Here is an 11,384-nt window from a genome sequence, read left to right on the forward strand (position 1 = left end):
AACGCATTAACTCAACGCGGTTTAATAATAATAATATATGGAAAAAACCGTATGAAATTCAATGTTTTATATATTTTGTAAAATCAATAATTAGGTATAATGTATATAATAGTATTATGCAATAAGTACTTTTTTGTTTCTTTTTAATATATTATATATCGCGTTGTCCGTGTTATTGCATTCTATAATATGAATATAGTAAATAAAAAAATGTTGATTAGTATGTGTAAAATCAAATTAAAACTTCAACAAACGAACGTGTCATCCGGTGATCTCTTCGACTGCTGAAAAATTAATCATAAGTCATAACGTTTAGAGTTAAAAAAAAAAAAAAAAAAAAAAACGACGAAGATAAAAAAAATTACAAGAATATTTTTTATTCGATAAATATTTAATAAGAAAGAAGAGTTCAATTTACTTAGGTTCGTCGGATTGTAAAAGTAAAAGCTATCTCGTATTGTGTAGGTACGGCCGATAGTGGCAATAGAACATAATGAAATATTACGCAACAAGTGGACGAGTCTTATAATAGTTTATAATAATGATAATATTGTATTATGCTTTAAAGTTACATCAATGAATAAATTATGGTTGTTTTCATATGATTTATCTCGGATGGTTAGACATTTTAATAAATATAAAATCCATATAATTATTAATTATTTAGTTTTTAAATTGAAAGTGCTAATTTTGTTTAGCACGACTGCAACGAGTAAACTGCAGATGTATACTGCACGTGTGTATTATAGTCACTAATAAGTAATAGTTGTATGCTATTATATTATCATGTTTGGTAATTTTAGATTAACATTATTGTATTCAAGTGCACACAACTTTGGTTGATTTTATATCATCATTGTTCTAAATCCAAATTGTTTTGTTCCTCATATAATTTTTGGATAAATTGTTGTTGAACTACGAAGCATCGCTAAAGTAAAAACACTTATTTAAGTAGGTACTTAAGAGTATAACCTTAAACGGCTTAAACAAATAATTATTAAATGGTTTATAAATTGTGTCTAAACACGTTGTATAATGATAACATTGATAACAATATACTTAACCCGTTGTTTAGTTCATATAAACTCATAACTTTCGTCTTTCAACATAAATACTGCCATTGTTGTCTACTCGCCTGCAAAAATCTATGGTGAACTAGCAACGTTTTCATATACAGTATAAATTAACTTTTGATACAAGATTTTGTGAAATATTTTCTGTTTTGACTTGAATGGTTCAACAAAAATTCAATAATACTCCGTCAGATATTTACAGTAGGCATAATAATGCCGTATGCAATGACAATTTTTGTATGCCTTTTTTTAATATTTAGTTTTTATCACAATTTTCGACTACAGCCTAGCTACGAACAGGTTGGGTTCTATAATATGCATTGAATATAGCATATTATACTATAAACACTGAAATATATACATCGACATAAAATATGGCGCTACGATAGACTTAAACATCGACGGTGGTGTGAATCGTCTTCCAATACCTAAAAACCTATCGACTATCATAACGACTTTTTGAAATACCTTACAATAAATGTATTTCGTACTGATTCACCAGTTCCAGTCTACCAGTATAACGACTAACCTGTACGTAAGACCTGTACTTTAACAGACTACGGAACAAACACGACCGGAAACGAAATTCGTTGCATAAAATATAAGTAATTTAAATATAATTTGTGGTGCTTGAGCTGCATGTGAAGTTGGCTATTTCTTTAAAATTTACTGTCATCTAGTATCAATATAATATGTGCGTGATTTTTCTTTTGTTCAAAAAATAATAACTATATATAATTATGTAAATTCTCAACTTGAATTCATAACATTAAACATTATAGACATCTAGGTATATTATACATTCCTGAAGATTTGAGTGTAAATTATGTACTAAAACAATTGAAAAATTGTACAACGACTTAACTGTATTTCAAGAGAGCTTTTACGATGTAGAAAATTTTATTCATTTGATATATTGTGTTCATGTCAATTTGAAACTGTAGAGAAAAAATTTTTAATTGTGCATGTGCAATGGAATTTTCAAGGTAAAACGTAGTTTAAAGAGCTATTTTAAAATTAATAATTATTATTATTAATAAAAGAATATTTTTTTTATGACTGGATGTCACAATTATCGTATTTCGTTATTGAATAATCAATATTAATTAATTTTTAACTATTATTAATTAATACTTATATTTTAAAATACTTATTTAAAATTTTCATATTTAATAATATATTTTTGTATATTGTGGTTCTAATTTCGACAATTTTCAGTGGATTTTTTTATCGTGTTATATAATTTTAGTATCGAATACTGAACTCTAATAGATGGGTCTCATTATAAGCTTACAAATGATTTTTTATTTAAATCCAGACCATTGTTTCAAAGTTACGTTGAGTGCTAGTTTAAACCGTAAACTGTAATAATATCACAAAATATTTTTGTATTCTATCCAAATTAAGTAATACCTACACGACTAGTAAAACATGCAAATCATGCATAAGTAAATTGCATAAATTTATTATTATAGTATAAAAATAATATATTAATTGTTGTACAGGATAATTGACGGACGACTGCTACAGCAGTGACGGTGGCGGTGCAAGGATCCATAATACTATATTATTATCGATGCATTTTAATCGTGAACACATTTTGACAATGCATAGCTCGCAGTAGATAATAATAGTAGGTATAAACTATTATATTATTATTATAATAGCCTAAAAGTGTGTATCAAATAATAATGATGTCACAATGACAATGCGTAAAAGCTCCACACCATATAACAACAATACGAACGACCACTATAGCTATTATAGATACAAATGATACAATACTTATAATACTTCATTTCATATAACAATATTGCACTAGGCTCGTAATTCGTACGTATGTATTTAATTTAGCAACCAGTTTATAGTTGTAAAACCGTTTAAGAGGATGTCAGCGCACTATTTGTTTTCTCTATCTGGCCCACGTTCAACATAGACAAAACGCATTTGCGCAGAATCATTTTTTCTAGGTTTTTAAGTAATCTCGGAGTAAAATCGGCCATTACGAAAAAGAGAAAGAATATCGATATCGATATTATATTTTGTTATTTGATTTTGTATTTGACTTTCAAAATAAACAAAAAAATTTTGTAATTTTAAATGATGTTTAAATTGTTCTGAGACAATGTTTGAACAAATCGATATGTCATTCCCTCAAAAACATTATTCTCTATTTTTTGTTTGACGGGCGATTACTTGAAAAGTTAAAAAATTAGAAAAAATGATTATGCTTAAATGCGTTTCGTCTATGTCGAGCGTGGGCTAGAGAGAGAAAACATATAGTGCGCTGACATCCTCTTAAGACGCGCATAATAATATGTATAATAGGAAAACAATAGCTCATCATATAAGTGGCTAAATTACAGTTGTTTTCGAAAGAGATTATAAAATAATAGGAGGCGGATGATAATATTATATAGGCGTATTAGAATATTAAATAGATAAAACTAGAGTTAGGACGTGAATTATTATGTACCCATGTTATGATACACGGTTTAATATTATAATTCAATTATTGTCAATAGTGTTATTGTTATTAATTGTCTCACGTCGTCGCAATATACGCAATGATCAAACCGTTTTCGATGCGTGTGGCCGTGTGATAACATTATGATACCGTAGTGGTGCCGGGATATAATATTGTATTGTGTCGGTGATTTGGTGTGTGTTTATTATTTCATATATTTGCGGTATGATATTGTATAGCATATATTTATTGTACACACAGATACACTGCTGCAGGCGATGAGAAGAATATTTCGGCGCTGGAAATTTTGTTTCCAGAGAAAGCCATCGACAGCGCAGTCATCATAATAATACATAACTTTGTATAAGTGTAATACCATACCTACGCGTCGTTCTCGTTAGGTTGCATCGAGTTGATATATATATAATACCCTCAAGTCTATTAACCACCTCTGTACGATTTAAACTGTGATATATGTAATGCCATTGTGCATGATATAATAAAAAGTTATTGTGATGCCAATAAATCGTGTATAATATGTCTGCAGGCATTCAGTAAAATATTATATATACCGCAGGGTCGCTGTCGGTGCAATGTACTTTTTGGGTATACGACAAACTTGGCTTAAAGCGGTCACCAGAAATCGTAAAATTCAGAATTTTAGAAGAGTTAGAGCTAAAATTGTGATGAGCGTGTGCTCGTGTGAATTGCGAAAAAATAATATACATAGGTACACAAAAACATTATAGTATAACACTATAATGGTACACTCCTATATCAATCAAACAAATTTTATCCGAATGGACAAACGAAACAAATGGACAAACGATGAGAAGCTGGGGTATCAAATATCACGTCGAAAGCTCCCCATCAACCAGATAACATAATGTCACATGGTGACCTTTTTAATGAATACCATTCTTACAAATAGTTTATAATCTATATTTTGTTTATTTAAACACCAGAGCATATTTTAAGTAATTTTTACTAGGTGGCACTTTGTTAAAAGATTTTATTAGAGGAACACAGGTAAAGTTATATCGACCTTCAGCCCCTACGCTTTTTTCCCACTGGAGGCGGGGGGCACTAGTGCCTCTTTGTATGTTAAAATGTACAAAATATATAACACTTTATCCTAAGAAATTTTTAATCTTGAAACTCCTTGTATGCCGAGGGCCATAGACGCCGTTGCTTATTAATTTAAATAAAAAGCACTATAACGTTATAGATATCTGACACAACTATCGGACGGACACGATCCCATTAATAATAATAATAATAATTCATCCGCCCAGATACGTCCAAAGACTGATCAAATTGTAATTATATATAATATTATTATTATATTATACATACCGCGTGAAAGTATTATTGGAATGTCCAGCACATAGAATTCGCACTGCAGAAACACTGCCGCGTTGCGCAATGCCACGATTTCAAGAAAGGCCTTCTTTCTGATGTGGACTATAACATAAAAATGCGTTTGCCGATTATTTATTATATTATATATTATTATCGTGCATCAACCGCTGTCGATCGGTCTTCATAGGAGGTATGTACGTCTATAATGCGTCTCTATAAGTGCCCATCACATACTTCTACGCATAATATCACTATAAACGTACAGCTGCTGTACATATTCTATACACGATCGATGGCCATCTCAGGTGCAATCAAAGCCCTCCAGCTGTTTTTTCGTCGCTACTTACGTCACACACGCGCGTACGTTCGTAATACATGTCCAGGAATATATATAATCACACATACCTACCCGTACACACACACTCACACACACACACACACACACACCAACTGTCCGCTTACACCATATATGATAGTATAGGCATCATCGCTTACGTGCGTATTTACCAACGCTCAGAAATGGATTGTTGCTGCTGTGCAGTATACTGCAGTAATACCATCGCTGCAGTGGTACAGCAGCTGCCAATAAGTTATTATTTTGTCCCATTTGTTTATACCACATACCTATCATTGAATTCGTGGACGCGATGTAGGCTTAATATCCCACTAATTTGCACCGCACATTATTATCTTATATAGTTATTTATTTTGGTGTTTTGCGACACAACATTAAAATAGACTTAGGGCCTAATATGCGTGTTCGCTAAACGGGTCTTAGGGCACACGATAGGCTATTATAAACAAAACACCGCAACATCACAACTATACAATGTAGCCACTATACACATACCAGACCATAGTGCACAGGTGACGTATACTTGCAAGTTGCAAGATTGACGGTATAGAGACACAACCACACAACAGCAGTTTATTTGTGTCTGCAGGTATACCTACATGAATGCATAAAATATGACACACTTGGCTATGCTCACTCGGATCTGCAAGCATGACACTTGAAATCTGAAAAATCAATACAATCTCTAGGGGTCAAGAGTGATTTGGGAGAATTGCCATCACAAAAACATTCGGATGATGTCCAACAACTCATTGGAAGGAGTATTGGCGATTTAGATTATACGGATTGTCGTAAAACACCACGCGGTTGACCTGTACATTCATTAATAATATATTCCAATAATTAGTTGGACTATGGAATTATTGAAAAACGGTTAAAATAACCACAACGTTGATTAGTTGATTTCACTTATCTGAGGTGTAATTTAGCTATTATAATAGCTGTCTAGTTTGGCCCACTCTGCTCAAAAAATCTAATAGGTATCTAGCATTATAAACAAATAAGGATAAAATCTGAAAAAACAAAAATTTGATTATTATTTTAAATATATTTTAGAACTACTCGTATATTTGGTGCGAAACAAGTCTTTTTTAAAGGTACTTATTTTAGTATTTAACTACTATAATTATTTTCAAGAATGATTTACAAATATTATATACTGAGAGAAATTTCGACGATATGATATCATGCTCCGAAGTTAGTATAAATAATAAAATATGTTTACATTATAGTCAATGAATATAAATAACAAATTTTATTATATCTTGTTAGTGCGTAACACGCGTTAATATCTATTTTGTATCGTAATTCATGACTTGTCTTATTAATACTTATATATAGTTATATCGTGAAATATCAAATATTATAATTCTTGAAATATTGAATATCTTATTAGGTAGAATATTATTATTGCAGTAATATATTAGTACCTAATGGATTAGCTAAACTAATGCTAATAAGTAATAACTGAAAGACAGTGTTGATTAAACGGAATTGATGTTTATAGTATTATACAAAACGGAAATGAAAAATTAATATATGTAGATATGCGAAAAACATGCTGTAACTTATAAATAAAAAAATAACACTTTCACATTAAATTATCTAAAGTAACACATTGGTAAAAATGTTTTGTGAAAGCTTTATATATAATGTTTCTATAATTTACGGGTATATACTAATAATGCAGAATTAAATATTGCTTAAGTATTAATTAATAAATGTATGAATAAATATTTTGCAGTAAAATTCGTTAGAACGAAAATATTTTTATGCAAGTGGCGATTATTTCTTGTTTCAGATTATTTTCACCTTATATTATAGTTACTGTTTTATTTACTACGTTTAAAGATATACTTAAATAAATAGATACTTGATAATGTTGTTAAATATTTTTAAAAGAAGATAGATAGATATACAAGATGATTCACCACGCATGCTCAGTGCTCACCCCTTATTTCTTGAATAACTACCTTTTCAGTTATATTAAATTAAATTTTTGAAATTTTAGTTGTATACGTTAGTTACGGCCTAACTTGCCTACTTCAAAATCATATTTTTTATTTTTAATCCCTTGAAATTGTTTGCGTACTGCATAAGGATTATCTTGAGGAGTTACAATCTTCTGTTATTCAAATGAAAGAATTGATTTTTACAGCAAATTATTTAGCGGATAACTCTTTTGAAAATTTTAGTGTATCAAAATCAAAGTTCAAACGAGTAATTAGTATATTTTGAGTTATAACTTTGTGCACTAATAATAATAGATCCACGGTGATGATGAGTTTGTAAGATGATGTGGTGGTGGGAGCTATGATTATTTGAGCATTTTAGTAAACATTATTGATCTATCAACAAAAAATATGCTGATAAAAAAAAAAAAAACAAATCTTTGGTACAAAAATAAATAGATATAGGTATGAGTATATGTGAAAAAAATTCTGGAGATATCGCAGAAAGATAATATAAATTATCAAATTATGCTACAATAATGAAATAATTAATAATTAAAAATAATAAATAATAATTGAATTATATGAATATTTTATTTGTTTTCTCAATGTAACCATAACAACGAATAATCAACAAAACATTTGTACGACTTTTTTTCAATTTGTTTTTTTTATGTTTTTCTCATTCCTTTCTGACCTAAAAAAACTACTCAAAATGGCTTCATCAATTGTTTGCTAGAATATTGCATAGTTGCCTACTTTTTTTGAACAAAACTATTCTTTTTTCTAATAAAAATATTAACTGTACCTAATGTCAATGACTGTCCTGTTCTACAATAGGATTTTATATTAAATTTTCAAACAAAAATAATTATATAATATAGGTAAAACTACATTATAGTTATAAATTGTGTAAATTTCTAAAAAAAATTGACACAATCTCTCACTTGTCGTCTTTTAAATTTTTTAATATTTCCAACTTCCTCAGAAATTACCGGGAATAGAAATATACTTTGCCGAGAATTTTTCCGGGAGAGTTCTAGCCCTTGTATTCACCGAATAGTGCAGTCTGTTTAAGAATAAAACACTTTGTTGTTTTCAATTATTAGCTATAACTTATTACCAACGGAGTTTCCTGTCAAGTGGCAACTTTTTCGGTTAAATCAAAATCTATCTATAACATTGATTGCATCATATGTGATAACTGACGAATTACAATAATTAATTGTTAATCATTCTGTCTTTAAATGAAATCTAAACGGGAGTTTGCGCAGAAGTTCAGTAACTGCACTTTACAGCCAGCTACTGGATACGATATGCACACAAGCATAGCCGTACATACTAATTACTTTTACATTTCAATACAATGGTAAAATATAGTAAGTATTGGGCTTAACACCAATCGAGTTATTTGACATTAATTGACATTAAAATCAGAAATTATAGTCTTAGTTTGACGTACGATGTATTTTAATCAATAAAAGTTACCCATCATTTGCTGTAGCAGGTATATATAGGTCTAGTGTATATTATTGTCAAGAATATTGGTCTTATATTTTGGAAACACCAAAAGTATTGTACACGCTTCATACATTCAGCCACACCGTGTACGAGAATACCATAATGATATAATTTTAAGTACTTTTCTATATTTTTTTGGTCTCGTAGAATGTCATTTATTTCATAGATTTGTGTAATTCACAAAAATATATAATCACTGCTTTATTGATAGATAAATCGAAATGTGTACAATGCACATACCTATAGGTACTACATGATATTATGATCTAAAAAAGTTATCGCCTGTTGACTATTACCTATTGTATAACATTATTATGTTCATCATCATAACATTTTTGATCTAACACTGAATATTAAATACATTTATTATAGGTTCTTCGTGTGCATTCCGAGTTGTACGTAATCTATCGTCAACGCTAGGTGCCATAGGTACTGAACTACGTATATATAAGTCATAATACCGAGTGATTATGTTAACACGTAGTCTTGCCACTCATATCTAATTGTTTCCTGTATATCGTCCGCTCTAAATTCTCACGATATATGTATAAAGGCATAACATAATACTCATAATAATAGATAGTAATTGTGTGCAGCAGAGCGATAGGAAATAGGAATTAATAATAATGTGTAACATAATAGTAGGTACCTATATACTATTAACACTTGTGCAATTAAACCTTAGCTTTTATACTGAGTATTTCAACGATCGTCACAGTATGGCTAATTTTTAAACTACTTTTAGACATAAACGTATCTCAACTGTATTGTCCTAGTATAGGTACTATAATACATTTAAACAATGCAGTAGTAACGCGCTATTCGTGAACTATATCGTATATTATTATGTTATTATTATATGTGCGTCGTTTGATTAGTCATTTCTAATCAATATTTGACTTACCGCAATAGTACCTACGTTGGCGTGATATTATGATTTAAGAATGGCTATTATATATAGGTACGCGTGTGCACATATACAATTTAATCATATCGGTACGTAATACCGATACCTTCGAACAAAAATGTCATCATCAGTTTCGAATAGGTATAACGATACTCGATATTATCGACTGTTGAATATCTAATTGATTAATACAATATAATATTATTATGATAAGAGAGGTAACACACCCGTAATAATAAAACTTATTTTTTAATAATGATTTCTAATCGTCATCATATATAAGAGATGTGTACGTATTTTTTTAGACGTCATGATAACATTTTTTATCCGTTGAACTGAAATTTAATGAATTTATGATCGTGAGCGCTTGATTGAACATAAGGGAAAAGGAGCATCCGACCTTGAACTTGTCGATGTTTACGGTTGTTATAAATATTCTATCATTGTACGCAGACCATGGACTTTGTACGGTGATTATTCAATTATTTCTCATTACTTCTCATCAACATTAATTATTACAAGTGTTAATAATTGTATAGTAAGTGTGTACATAGAAAGTCGAAAAAAGTTAATAGCTGTTATCACTTACAACAGGTGGAAATTCGGATTTACCCCAATTTTAAAGTTAGTCGAGGTCGTTGAAGGACCGTGAAATGTTTTCGGGTTTTATGTAAAAAGTTTTCTTCAAATTTTCGGGCTATTCCTTTCCAGCGTTGAACACGCTTGAAATGAAATTATAATGAATTTCTGTCCAGTTATGATGGTTGGTTCTCCATTACCTAGGCAATAGGCATTGTTAGCATCTTATTAATATGATTATTTAAATTGTTAGAGGTTTTACAACTCTCTGTTTTAAATCAAAACTATAGCGATTCTCAATATGAGCAATCGTTAACGTATCGTAAACGTGCACTTTGTTAACATTATAATTTTATTTTAGGCACAAAAATATTACAGTTTCGACGGCACATCGTTTTTGTTAACGACCGTCAATTTATGTAGATATATTACGTCGATCTTGCGTGTGCGTATCGCTGATAAGCTCTTCAGAAAAAGACTCAATTTTTACTGGCCGAACTAGTATGCGTACTAACGAGCGGAAGGATAAGAGGGGAGGGTGTCGCCAAGTGTTTTGTACTGTAGTATAGTCATCGGTCGCCATAGCCGGATATAGGTACTCGGATGTTGGGTTCCCAATGAACCGACCGAGAACCTGTTTTGAAACAACAACAAAACGTAATATATCAACACATTTATTATTCGTTATATAATCTATTGACTATTACGCTATAGGTATAACCATTATGATTTGTTTACTCTCTTTCCACGAGCGGGTGAGTCTAGAATATTAACGTGCTTAGTATGCTCTATATGATGGTCGTGTTCAAAATGTATGCCGGCATGTAGTGCCCACTCGGACAAAATCCAAAGAAAGTAGGAAATATGCGAGGTCATAGGTTGTGCGTCACGGATCCTCTTAATTTTTAATATTAAACATTAAGCAGTCGAATAATTCATAGTTGTTACGAAATCGTTCACGAATCCAAAATATGTTATGACATGCTTGTTACGTTTTATTGAAACTAAAAATATTAATTTATGAATTATATTTAATATGTTGAATATACCACTTACCTACTATTTATACACATTCAAAATAGTTTAATTTATTATTAAAATTTGTTTTTATTTTGTAGGTATTAATATTAATAAAATATTCCGAGTAGTTACCCAGATAAGTACTACT

At 30.2% G+C, this 11,384-nt stretch overlaps 1 long non-coding RNA gene across 1 annotated transcript; it reads left to right on the plus strand.

The window, feature by feature from the left end:
* Window positions 1–1,156: 1,156 nt before the first annotated feature.
* On the plus strand, window positions 1,157–4,004 carry LOC149056776 (uncharacterized). The gene is made up of 3 exons (XR_016191133.1): window positions 1,157–1,274; window positions 2,579–2,706; window positions 3,802–4,004. It is a non-coding gene; the product is annotated as an uncharacterized LOC149056776 (long non-coding RNA).
* Window positions 4,005–11,384: the final 7,380 nt, after the last annotated feature.

This window comes from Diuraphis noxia, unplaced genomic scaffold, assembly GCF_037042655.1.
Source record: "Diuraphis noxia isolate RWA-SAM2 unplaced genomic scaffold, SU_Dnox_SAM2 contig0003, whole genome shotgun sequence".
In the NCBI taxonomy this organism is placed as follows: domain Eukaryota; kingdom Metazoa; phylum Arthropoda; class Insecta; order Hemiptera; family Aphididae; genus Diuraphis; species Diuraphis noxia.